Source organism: Papio anubis, chromosome 14, assembly GCF_008728515.1.
Source record: "Papio anubis isolate 15944 chromosome 14, Panubis1.0, whole genome shotgun sequence".
Lineage (NCBI taxonomy): Eukaryota > Metazoa > Chordata > Mammalia > Primates > Cercopithecidae > Papio > Papio anubis.
Window position 1 is genome coordinate 1,650,391 of NC_044989.1, and position 12,038 is coordinate 1,662,428.

Here is a 12,038-nt window from a genome sequence, read left to right on the forward strand (position 1 = left end):
GACACTGCGTGAAACATGCACAGTTAAAGGTGGTGTTCTCACATAGTTCATACATTCTCTCCAGTCATCTCACAAGGACCCAGTCTCTGAATTTCACAGATAAGGAAGGTGAGGCCAGGTTGTTGAACCCAGGCCGCAGGGTGACAGTGCCAGATTCAGAGGCACAGGCTGGGCGTGTTGCCATCGCAAACCCCGAGTCTCAGCTGTGTCCCCGTGCTGATGTTCTAGCCTGAGCTGCGTTTGAAGGCAGCCTGGAGTGGGATTGGTGGGTAATCGGCTAGTTTCCTGTTGCTATGTTAAAAAACAAAAACTACCACCACGAGACATAGCCCGAAGGTCACAGGTGCTTTGCTGGCCACAGGGCACCATCTAAGGACTGGACTCCCGAGGCTGCTGGCAGGGGGTTCCAGTTCCTTGCCATGTGGGTCTCCATGGCCTGCACACCAGACATGGCCTGATGCCTCCCAGAGCAGGTATTAGAAGAAGGAGGAAGACAATGAAAGCACAATACAGAAGCCAAGCTAGAATCTAACCTAGCCTTGGGGAACTGGCCCCACATCACACCTGCAGGGTGCATCCTCAGACGCTGGTGGGTCCTGCTGACATTCCAGATGCCATCTTTCCTGCAGGATTTTAACCACACTCTACAGTGGATGCAGCTCACACCCCAGATGCCTTCTCTTACAGGATCCTATTCACACACTCCAGTAGGCCCAGCTCACACTGCAGACAACACCTCTCCTGCAGGATTCTATCCACACACAGAAGTGGGTCCAGTTCACACTACAGATGCCATCTCTCCTACAGGATTCTATCCCCATACTTCAGTCTCCAGATGTCATCTCTCTTGTAGGGTCTTATGTACACACTCCAGAGATGTAGACGCCATCTCTCCTGCATGATCCTATTCACACACTCCAGTTCACACTGTAGATGCCATAACTAATGCAGGATTCTATCCACACACACTAGTGGTGCATTTAACACTCCGGATGCCACATCTTCTGCAGAATCCTGTCCGCACACTTCAGTGGGTCCAGTTCACCCTCTACATGTGCTCTCTCTTGCGGGCTCCTATCCATACCCTCCAGTGGTGCCATTCACACTCCAGATGCCATCTCTCTTGCAGGATGATGTCCACACCTTCCAGTGGGTCCAGTTCACACTCCAGAGGACATCACTTTTGCAGGATCCCCCCTATACATTCCACCGGTGCCATTCACACCACAGAGGCTGTCTCTTTGCAGAGTCCTATCCACACACCCCATGGCTGCAGCTCACACTGCAGACACCATCACCCCTATGGTATCCTATCCACACACCTCAGTGGGTCCTATTCACATTCCAGAGGCTATCACTTTTGCAGGATCCTATACACACACTTTAGTGGGGCCAGCTGACAGTCCAGAAGCCATTACTCCAGTGTGATTCTAGCCACATGCCCCAGTGGCACAGTTTACACTGCAGATGCCTTCTCTTCTGCAGGATCCTCTCCAGGCACAACAGTGGGTCCAGTTCACACTCCAGTTGCTATCTCTCCTTCAGGACCCTACCCACACACTCCAGTGCCTCACTTCACATAGCAGATGTCATCACTCCTGAAGGATGCTGTCCAAACAGTCGCGTGGATGCAGTTTACACTCCACATGCCATCACTCTTGCAGGATCCTATCCACACACCCAAGGCAGTCCAGATCACAGATCACACTGCAGATGTCATCACTCCTGCGAGATGCTGTCCATACACTCAAGTGGGTTCGGTTCACACTGCAGATGCCATCTCCCCTGAAGGATCCTGTCTACACACTGCAGTGGTTGAATTTGGGTCCTATCCAAAGATTCCAGTGAATCCGATTCCCACTGTAGACGCCATCTCCCCCGCAGGATTCTCTCCATACACTCCACTGGGTCCAGTTTACATTCTACGTGTTGTCTCTCCTGCAAGATTCTATCCACACACTTGAGTAGGTCCAGCTGAAACTCCACGTGCCATCACCCCTGCAGGATCCCGTGCACACACTCCAGTGGGTTCAGTTCAGACTCCGGGCGCCATCACCCCTGCAGGATCCCGTGCACACATGCCAGTGGGCTCAGTTCAGACTCTGGGTGCCATCACCCCTGCGGGATCCTGTGCACACATTCGAGTAGGTTCAGTTCAGACTCCGGGTGCCATCACCCCTGCAGGATCCTGTCCACACACTCCAGTGGGTTCAGATTAGACTCCGGGTGCCATCACCCCTGCAGGATCTTGTGCACACACTCCAGTGGGTTTAGTTCAGACTCCAGATGCCATCACCCCTGCAGAGTCCTGGGCACACACTCCAGTGGGTCCAGATGCAGATGCCATCACTCCTCCTGGATCCTCTCCACACCCTCCTGTGGTTCCAGGTCACACTGTGGATGCCACCTCTCCTGCTGGATTCCGTTCATAGATGCTCTTGTGTCCGGCACATGCCACAGGAGGGCATGGCCTGGGAGTGTAAGGAATATGAGACAGAACCGCTGGGGACCGTCTTAGAGGCTGCCTACCACATGTCACTCTTGAGTTTGTGTAGAACAGGGATGCTTGCCAGAATGCTGCTTCTGTATTTCCATAAGGGCAGAATGCTGGGTAGGAGCTGCAAACATATGTTCAGCAGAGGAGGAGACAGAGTCCTAGGCAGACTTCAGTACAGTCCTGCTGCTAAGTACCTGGAGCTAGAGCAGACCCCGCAGGTTACGGATGTGGATGGACCTCAGTAAGACCATCCTCACTTTAATACCACTTGTGTGTTCAGGGGTCCCCAGGTCATCCACACTTCTGACTGGTTACAGATTCAGAGGTTTCTGAGACCCCGTCCAGCTACATCTCCTGCTGGAACCACCCACACAACAGATGAAAGTGCTGTGGTTACAAATACAGCTGTATTATGATACCAATCTGAACCCTCCAAATGAAATACATCAGGTGAGGTCAGGGAGGGTCCCAAATGCAGAGCCTCTGTGCCTGGCCTGTGGGATCAAGGCCCATCACCACCTGGCACAGGGACATGACCACCAATCGGGACGCTCCACTGAGCTTTGGTGTCCAGAGTTTTCACCAGGGTTTTATGGCTCAGGGAGGACTGATGACTCACTGTCCATAGGGTTGAACTCTCCAGGGAGGTCAGGCGACAGCACAAGGCCCAAACACTTCACCCTACAATCATATGGTCAGTCCTGGTGATCAGCCTCCATCCTGCGTTCTTCCATCAGCATCAGCTCAGACATGGCTGGGAGCTCACCATGAATAACAGACACGCCTATCCCTGGGGAAATTCCAAGGGTTTTGGAAGCTGTATCCCAGGAACCTGAGGAAAGACCCAATTCCTTCTCATACACCCAAGCTTTACATGGATACTCGTGTTAAGGCAAGTGGCACCCGCTGCTGTGTCTGTCGTTGTAAGCAAGCACCCCGCTCACAAGGTGTAATCACCTTTCTGGTCATCTAGGGACCCTTTCCAAGCCACCCAGGTGTCCTAGGAACTAAAGAGTCACACATCTACCCACAGCACGCTCTGAGGCTCCGTACTCACTTCCAGGTTCCTTCCAGACATCCCCACCCCGATGTCCCACAAGAATTCCAATGTTATGATGTCAGAAACCAGAATATCGCTCTCCATAAAAAATGCGCTTTTTCTCCAGAATCTCTAATGTGATCGTTTGCCAACCTGGAAGTCATTCTCACCTCAATCCCCCACCCTGTCCTTAAAGACAGCAGTCAGCCAGGTGTGGTGGCTCACACCTGTAATCCCAGCACTTTTGTAGGCCAAGGCAGGCAGATCATGAGGTCAGGAGATCGAGACCATCCTGGTTAACAAGGTGAAACCCCATCTCTACTTAAAAAAAAATACAAAAAATTAGCCAGGTGTGGTGGTGGGCGCCTGTAGTCCCAGCTACTTGGGAGGCTGAGGCAGGAGAATGGCGTGAACCCAGTAGGCAGAGCTTGCAGTGAGCCGAGATCTCGCCACTGCACCTCCAGCCTGGGCGGCAGAGCGAGACTCCGCCTCAAAAAAAAAAAAAAAAAAAAAGACAGCAGTCACAGGATCCTGTTAATTCCTTGTGCTGAGCACTTTTCCTTCCCCATGGCTGTTGGTGGAGCTCTGGCCCCTAGACCACCAGTGAGACCCCTCCTGGGCACGTGCCTTTGGGTCTGCCTGGCTCATCACAGAGAAAGCAGCTCTCAGAGAATGTGCCGCAGCTCGGGCCCTGCAACTGCTCTATGCAAGCACCTCTCACCCCCAGCCTAATGGAGTGGGCTTGGGGCCACCATCTCCAGTGGCTTTGCGTCTGTTCTCTCCCCAAACACCAGACACTGACTTATTTCAACTTTATTTCCTGGCAAACTGCTACTGAACCTTCTAGAATCTGCTCAGTTGGATGGCTCCCTCTGTGTAATTTCCAGGCCCTGGTTTCCACCATCTTCCCAGTGTGAATATCCTTCTAGTGCTACAGCCCACCCCACACAGCCCCCGGACAAGGTTTCTATGCCTAGCTCCCTGTCATGGCCAGGAGCCCTTGGGGATGGACTAGAACAGGCATCATTGGGTGAAAACACATGTACCGCGTGCTGCGCTGTGTGCGCCACTGCCCAGCCCCAGACGATCAGGCGGACTCCTGGGCAGCCTTGCAGTTCTGAGTTTGCCCTGACACTCACTGGGATGGGTGACAAAGACTAGAAACATCTGGAAAAGACCTCTGCATTCTCTGCTTTAAGTTTGCTCACGTTTAGAAATCATCAGAAACATCGTAATAATGATTGTGAGGTCGTTTCAGCGTCTGCACAGAGCTCCAGGGGCAGTGCTGGGCATGGGCATTGCATTGTAAGGGGGGGCCCTGTGACCGCAGATACTCAGTGCCTCCCAAGTGCGCTGGTGCCGCCTTCAAGTGGCACCTCTCAGCCTTCACTGTGTCACCCAGTGGCCCAGCACTCCCCAGTGTGTAGTCCACCCTCGCTCAGACACGGCGGCCTATCCCTGACCTCCACACTCCTCACCTGCCGCCACCCACGGGAGCATTTCAGGGCATCACGAATTGATGGCTTTTCTTTCCAGTTCAACAGGCATCTCCCAAGTCACCTGTGATGATTGCTTTTATGTGTCCACGTGGCCACACTCATCTAGACATTGCTCTGGAGGTATTGTGGATGTGGTTAATCTCTATCATCAGTTGACTTTAGGTGAAGCAGGTGACCTTTGATGATGTGAGTGAGCCCTGTGTAAGCCCGTGAAGGCATTGAGAGCAAAACCTGAAGTTTCCCAGAAGAGGAGAAATTCTGCCTCAAGGCTGCAGCCTCAGCTCCCAATTTCAGACCTGCTGGTCCTACAATCACCTGAGCCGATTTTAAAAATCTATCCATCAATCGATGTCTCCAACCACCCACCAACTCACCTATTCACACATGTACTCGTTCTTGCATCCCTCCCTCCCTCCTTCCTTCCCTCCTTCCTTCCTTCCTTCCCTCCTTCCTTCCTTTCTTTGTTCATTGTTCTCCTCCCCCCACCTCCCTCCCTCCCTCCCCTTCTTTCCTCCTTCTTCCCCCAAACCCTTCCATCCTTCCCTCCCTCCTCCCCATCCCCATCCACGGATCCATCCTAGGAACCCCATCCTATGTGTCCCTGAAGACCCCGAGTGGCACAGCATTCGTGTACATGTGCGTGGGGTTGGCAGGGAAGTCTGGGCAGGGGGTGGTCAGTGCAATGACCTGGGCCTGAATGAGGGTTTGGTTGTGAGCTCTTCCCCTGTGGGGCTGATGTGCAGCCGTTTTGTTCACAGTTTCCTGCGTCTGCCCTCTAGAGGCCCACAGGAGCCTCGCACCTCCCGTCCCGGCCTCTGCGGGTGAATTGTCTGGGCAGGAGCACGGCGGCTTAAGCTTCCTGTTCCCTGGGCCCCGGTGAAATACTCTCGCCCCCTCTGATGGCCACTTTCCGATCCTGTTATCCGCCCCCAGTCTTGAGATTTGTCCACAGCAAACACTCCTTCCAGGTGTGAGTTGTGCCAAGGAACGCTGTTTCGTTGTCACGCACAGTCCTTAGACGTGGTGAGTGAAGAGATGCTTGATCCCAGGCCCCCTTCTCTGCACACACTGCCCTGTGCGCTACAGCATGCCAGGCAGGGTGCCAGGAGCGCGGACCCATGAAGACCATGGCGGCAGCTCTGAAGACCAGCTCACAGCAGGAGCTGCACTGAGATCTTCTGGTGCTCATGCTGGGGCCCGAGGTTGTATGGAAAAGGCTTGTCACCCTCACTGGATGTCACAAGGCTCAGATGAGTGGGTTAGAGCCCTGTTCCCGGTGAGTTCCAGTCAGCGTCAACCGTAGCAAAGGGCAGTGGGCGGGGCACTGGGCTCCCGGGATACCCGCAGGGAGAGGCAGCTGCCGGCTCAGAACAGTTTGCTGTGCTCATTTCAGCCACAGAAAGATGAGATTCTAGAATGTACATGCTAAGCGTGGAGAGTCACCACTTCTCTGTCCAAAGGTCCCTCTGTCCACCGGAGCACCGGGTCAGGCACCCGGGACGTGGCCGGAGTGGAGGGGAAGAGGGGTCCTGAGGGTCCTCACCTTGTTAGAGTCACGTCTTCACTGCTCCTCCCCATGGGATCTTTATGTAAATTAAGCTGCACACTTAGATTCCACGTTTTTCTCAGATAGATAGGTACCAATAAGGGCTTTCTGCACGCCTGAGTGATGACGTCAGAGGGTGGAAGGCTCATGTCTGAGAGAGGGGCCCCGCTAATAATAACCCCCATCCCCAACCGGGGCCCTGGGTGTACACGGAGGCCTCCCCGGCCCAGGCCCATGGCACGCGGTGTGCGGAGGTGGGCGACCCTCTGTCCTCCCTCGGGGAGAGGGTCTGCTTCCCGCCTTCCATGAGCCTCACTGGGGGTAGCCGAGGCCTCCGCAGGAGGGAGAAACACCGAGAGGGTTACAGGGCTACCGGGGAGGGAGTTTAATTGGGCGACTGAGAGGTGAGGCAGTCAGGGAAGCAACCGGGCATCTCTACCTCCACCCTCGGGGGCCATGGAAGGCAGGGGAAGAACGTGTGAGCCTCGCCTAGCTAGATTTATAACTGCAGGAGGGGCTGCCAGGGGCCATGGCTGCAGGTGGACGGCTGGGAGGGCAGGGAGGGCATGTGGAGCCATGGAGGCTGATGCCATCCCCTGGTTACCCAGGAGGAAACCAGGTGGTAATGGGGACTGGGCAATTCCCTATTAGAGGTTGGTTCCCCAGGACAGGCGAGGCAAGGAGGGGCAGAGACTGGACCTGGAAAACCCAGTGTGAGCACAGCACCCAGCCAGCTTCCAGGGAAGTGAGCGGCAATGGAAATGGACAAGGAAGGGCAGAGACCCCGAGAAACTCACAGTTAGGTGGAAACACAGGCTTCAACGCAAGCCACTTAGGCCAAGCGTGGTGGCTCACACCTGTAATCTCAGCATTTTGGGAGGCCAAGATGGGAGGATCACTTGAGTCCTGGAGCTTGAGACCAGCCTGGGCAATGTAGTGAGACCTTGTCTTTACAAAGATAAAAAATATATATTTAAAAACTGTTTTTAAAGCCACATGGATACAAGCTGCTTGGATGGCCACATTAAGTGAATGGACGCATCTGTGCACTGGCTCTGCGGCCCTGGGCAGGGACACAGAGACAGTAGGCAGAGCATCCGTCACCAGGATTCTCAGGCAGGGGTTTCACCAGAGCTCATGCGTGCCTGGCCCCAGGCTCTGAGATGTGGCGCATTCTTCTTGCACATGCCCTGTAGGCTGGGTGAAATGTTGTCACTGAAGGTGAGCTAGGAAGTCACAGGGCAGGTTTCACAAGTGACATGCTCATGAAACAGGATGTGGGAGAGAAGCCAGCCAAAACCAAGATGGTGGCAGAAGAAACCTCTGTTCATTATACACTAATTATAATGCATTTGCATGCTAAAAGACATGCCTGGCAGCACCAAGGCAGTTTATAGATGCCATGGCAATGTCTGGAAGTTACCCTATGGGGTCTGAAGTGGGGAGTAACCCTCAGTTCTGGGGGAATTCCCTTTTTCCCAGAAAACTCATGATCCACGTGTTGCTCAGCATATAATCAAGAAATAACCATAAGAACAGCCACCCTTTTATTTCTGTGCAGTAACCACCCATTTATTTCTTTAATTTCTTAATTAACCTGGTTTCACTCTGTCCTCTCCATTTATTTATTTATTTATTTATTTATTTATTTATTTTTTATTTATTTATTTTTTTTGAGACGGAGTCTCGCTCTGTCACCCAGGCTGGAGTGCAGTGGCCGGATCTCAGCTCACTGCAAGCTCCTCCTCTCGGGTTCACGCCATTCTCCTGCCTCAGCCTCCCGAGTAGCTGGGACTACAGGCACCCGCCACTTCGCCCGGCTAGTTTTTTGTATTTTTTAGTAGAGACGGGGTTTCACCGTATTAGCCAGGATGGTCTCGATCTCCTGACCTCATGATCCGCCCGTCTCGGCCTCCCAAAGTGCTGGGATTACAGGCTTGAGCCACCGTGCCCGGCCTTATTTATTTATTTATTTAGAGACAGAGTCTCACCCTGTCACCAGGCTGGAGTGCAATGGCATGAACGCGGCTCACTGCAACCTCCACCTCCCGGGTTCCAGCGATTCTCCTGCCTCAGCCTCCCGAGTAGCTGGGACTACAGATGTGCACCACCACGCCCAGCTAATCTTTGTATTTTTAGTAGAGATGGGATTTTACCATGTTGGCCAGGCTGGTCCGAAACCTCAAGTAATCCTCCCACCTCAGCCTCCCAAAGTGCTGGGATTACAGGTGTGAGCCACTGTGCCCAGCCTGTCCTCTCACTCTTGAATTCCTTCCTGTGCGACGCTGAGAACCCATGTGACCTGGCCTGAGCTCCGATTTGGGGGCTCACCTGTGATAAAGTAAGCCAGTGAATAGCAGGGAATCTCTGTGTCTGTAGCTTCCTGTATGTAATTATTTCAAAATTAAAAGTTTAAAACTATAAAAATTATAAAGGAAATTAATAAAAATCATTGTCTCAATCGTCACAACAATCATGAACCTTGAAAATGAATTATCGTTTTGTTTATGCAGAAGAAGAATGGGCTGAGTAAGCAGGGGAGTGAAATGGAACCAGGATCTCCAGCCCAGGCCACGCCCCTCCCCGGGATGCGGGCTTGCTCTAAGCCCTGCGTTTCCATCTGTAAAGTGAAGTGTCTCCCGTGTGACGGCAGCCGAGGACACAGCATCCCAGGTTCTCTGTGCAGTGTTCATCGCCTGTCCTCCAGATCTTCCCAACTCCCACCTCCCCAGCCAGCCTCCCCACTCCTGCAGAGGTGCCTGCCGGGCCCAGGACTCACTGTTGCCCCAAATGCGCAGCACTTAGCCCTCCTCGTACAAGCCTCAGCTCTAACCTCAGCTCCTTTGAAGGCTCCCACGTGCTGGCTTACCTGCAGGAAAAGCTGGTCTTCCTCCGTGCCCGGCGTGATGTCTCCGTCCCTTCCTCACCATCACGGCACTGAGTGCCTTACCTGCTCACCCACAGGGCCGTCTCCCCACCTGGACTGTTCAATCTGGTGACCTCATCAGCGTGGGTGCTGGTAACCAGGAGGTGATGTGCTGACGGTGAACCGACGGGTCAGTAAATGGCTGGACGGGCTCCTGCCATCCTGGCTGCTGGGGGCGTCCTCCCTGGACTGTGGGCCCTGCTGGAGCAGGCATCTGACGCACCCCATGGCCCCCACCCAGTGCATTCCCTGGAACACAGGCTCTGAAATGTGCAACGTGTGGATTCACGAGGCAGCGGCCAGGAGGGCCTGTGGGGCTTGCTGCCCTGGGGCAGAGGCAGGAAGGGCTGACAGAGCCTCTGGGCCCAGCTCTGCCATGTGGTCCTTGGCAGGAGCTTCTGTTCTTTGTGTCTTGGTCTTCCTGTCTGTTCAGTGGAGCCCACCACAGGACCTGTGGGCCTCCAGAACCACCTAGAGAGAGCACCTCACGTAGGCGCAGGCACATGGGACGTGCCCGCTCGCACGGCTGCCTTCCAGCAAAGCCCACGCTGCCTGTGTGCCCGCATTCCTTTGCACAATGGTCTTTCTCTTGTGCGCCCCACATTTCAGGTCCCCAGCCTCCAGGTCACCCTCCTTATCATATCCGAATGAAAGGCTCCACCTCTGCAGCACTCCCCATCCCCACACACTTCCAGGAGTGGGGGGACCCAGGAGTCGGATGCACCCCCGGCACCAGTTACCTCTGGGTCCTTCTCTCCTGTCCGCACAGTGCCCACATCCTTCAGCCCCCCACTGAACAAGGGGTCCTGTCTTTACTGAGGATATGAGGGTGACGGGGACCACAGTTAGCGTGGAGCTGCCATTATCTCAAAATCACAGGAAATTGTTTCTTTGTAAATACCCTAAGTCTTCCCCACTGCAGGGAACATCTCACCCACCTGTCCTGGCACACAGACTGTCCTCTCTAGGGTCCTCCAGTGCCTCCATTCAGAACGGGTGCTCCCAATGCTCCTTCATCCTCTACCCTGGGCACCTAAAACTCTTGTCTCCACAGCCCTCCAGGCAAAAACAGGAAATGCACGCTTATTGGGTAGAGCTGTCTGGTTCTGCTCCTTCCCTGCTGCCATTCTGGAAGAGGGCCAGCCTCCTGTGCGTAGATGATAGGTAAGCAGGTGTAGTTTCCGAAAGGTAGTCTCACCTGCTCACATCTCTTCCAGAGGCAATAGGGGTGCAGCAGCCTCCCCTAACACACTGGGTGGGCGCCTCGCTGGGCAGGGTCTCCCTAGGGAGGTGCCTCATGCTCTTCTCCTCCTGGCCCCTTTCTCCTTCCTTTTCCAATAGAAAGGACCTCAAACCAATAGAGCTCAATGCTGGTGATGAGATCAGTGTGCCTCTGCCCTCTGGGTGCCAGAGGAGAATTCCGCCATGCTTGGCTGTGTGTGTGCTACGCACAGAGACCAAAGCAGACCATGTCTCAGCTAAAAGAAACTTCCTGAGAACTTCCAGCCGGAAAGAGCAGGAGTGACCGCAGGCTGCTGACCATAGGCTGTTAGATAAATGAGGGTCGACTTCGAGGTCGGGCAGGAAAGTTGCAGTGAGAGGGGAGAACAATGCTGGCCCTGGGTGCCCTGGGGCTCTGATAAATATTAGTCTCTGTAAATGGATGATGATGGAGCTTTCCCACAGAGAGAAGAACTAAGGCTTTGGATGCTTGGAGCAGATGTTTCCATTCTTATGAAGTTTGTTTTTTGTGGATTTAATTAGTACTTATTCAAACTCCATTCACAATCTGTCGCACTGGTCCCTCAAAGCCTAATTGGTTTTCTACATAAAATGTCACGTAGTCTTACATCCACTGTGTGGCTACTGGAAGTCTGTCGCTGTGCTCGGCAGGGGCTGGTTGTGGAGGTGAAATATGGCTTCCTGGGGAGAACAGAGTTCTTACAAGTTACAACAGAGACTTGTAAATAGGAGGTTGCCAGCCTGGGCTTGGGAAGCATCAGAGCCTGCTGAGGGCCTGTGAAGCCCTGGACGAGGCTCCACCTGCCACGTCTGATTCAGCAAGAATGTGCATGGCTGGCAGGTGCCCAGGCACCATGGATGCTGCTAGTCCCAACGTCGCAAGCCCCCAAAACTGGGGTTCAGTCCAGGAGGCCTTGTGGGTTCTTCGCTTGGAGGAGGAAGAAATTCAAGAGCAAGCAGGCTGAGTGAAGTGAAAGCAGGTTTATTAAGAATGTGGGAGCCGGGCGCGGTGGCTCAAGCCTGTAATCCCAGCACTTTGGGAGGCCGAGATGGGCAGATCACAAGGTCAGGAAATCGAGACCATCCTGGCTAACATGGTGAAACCCCGTCTCTACTAAAAATACAAAAAACTAGCCGAGCGACGTGGCGGGCGCCTGTCGTCCCAGCTACTCGGGAGGCTAAGGCAGGAGAATGGTGTAAACCCGGGAGGCGGATCTTGCAGTGACCTGAGATCTGGCCACTGCACTCCAGCCTGGGCAACAGAGCGAGACTCCGTCTCAAAAAAAAAA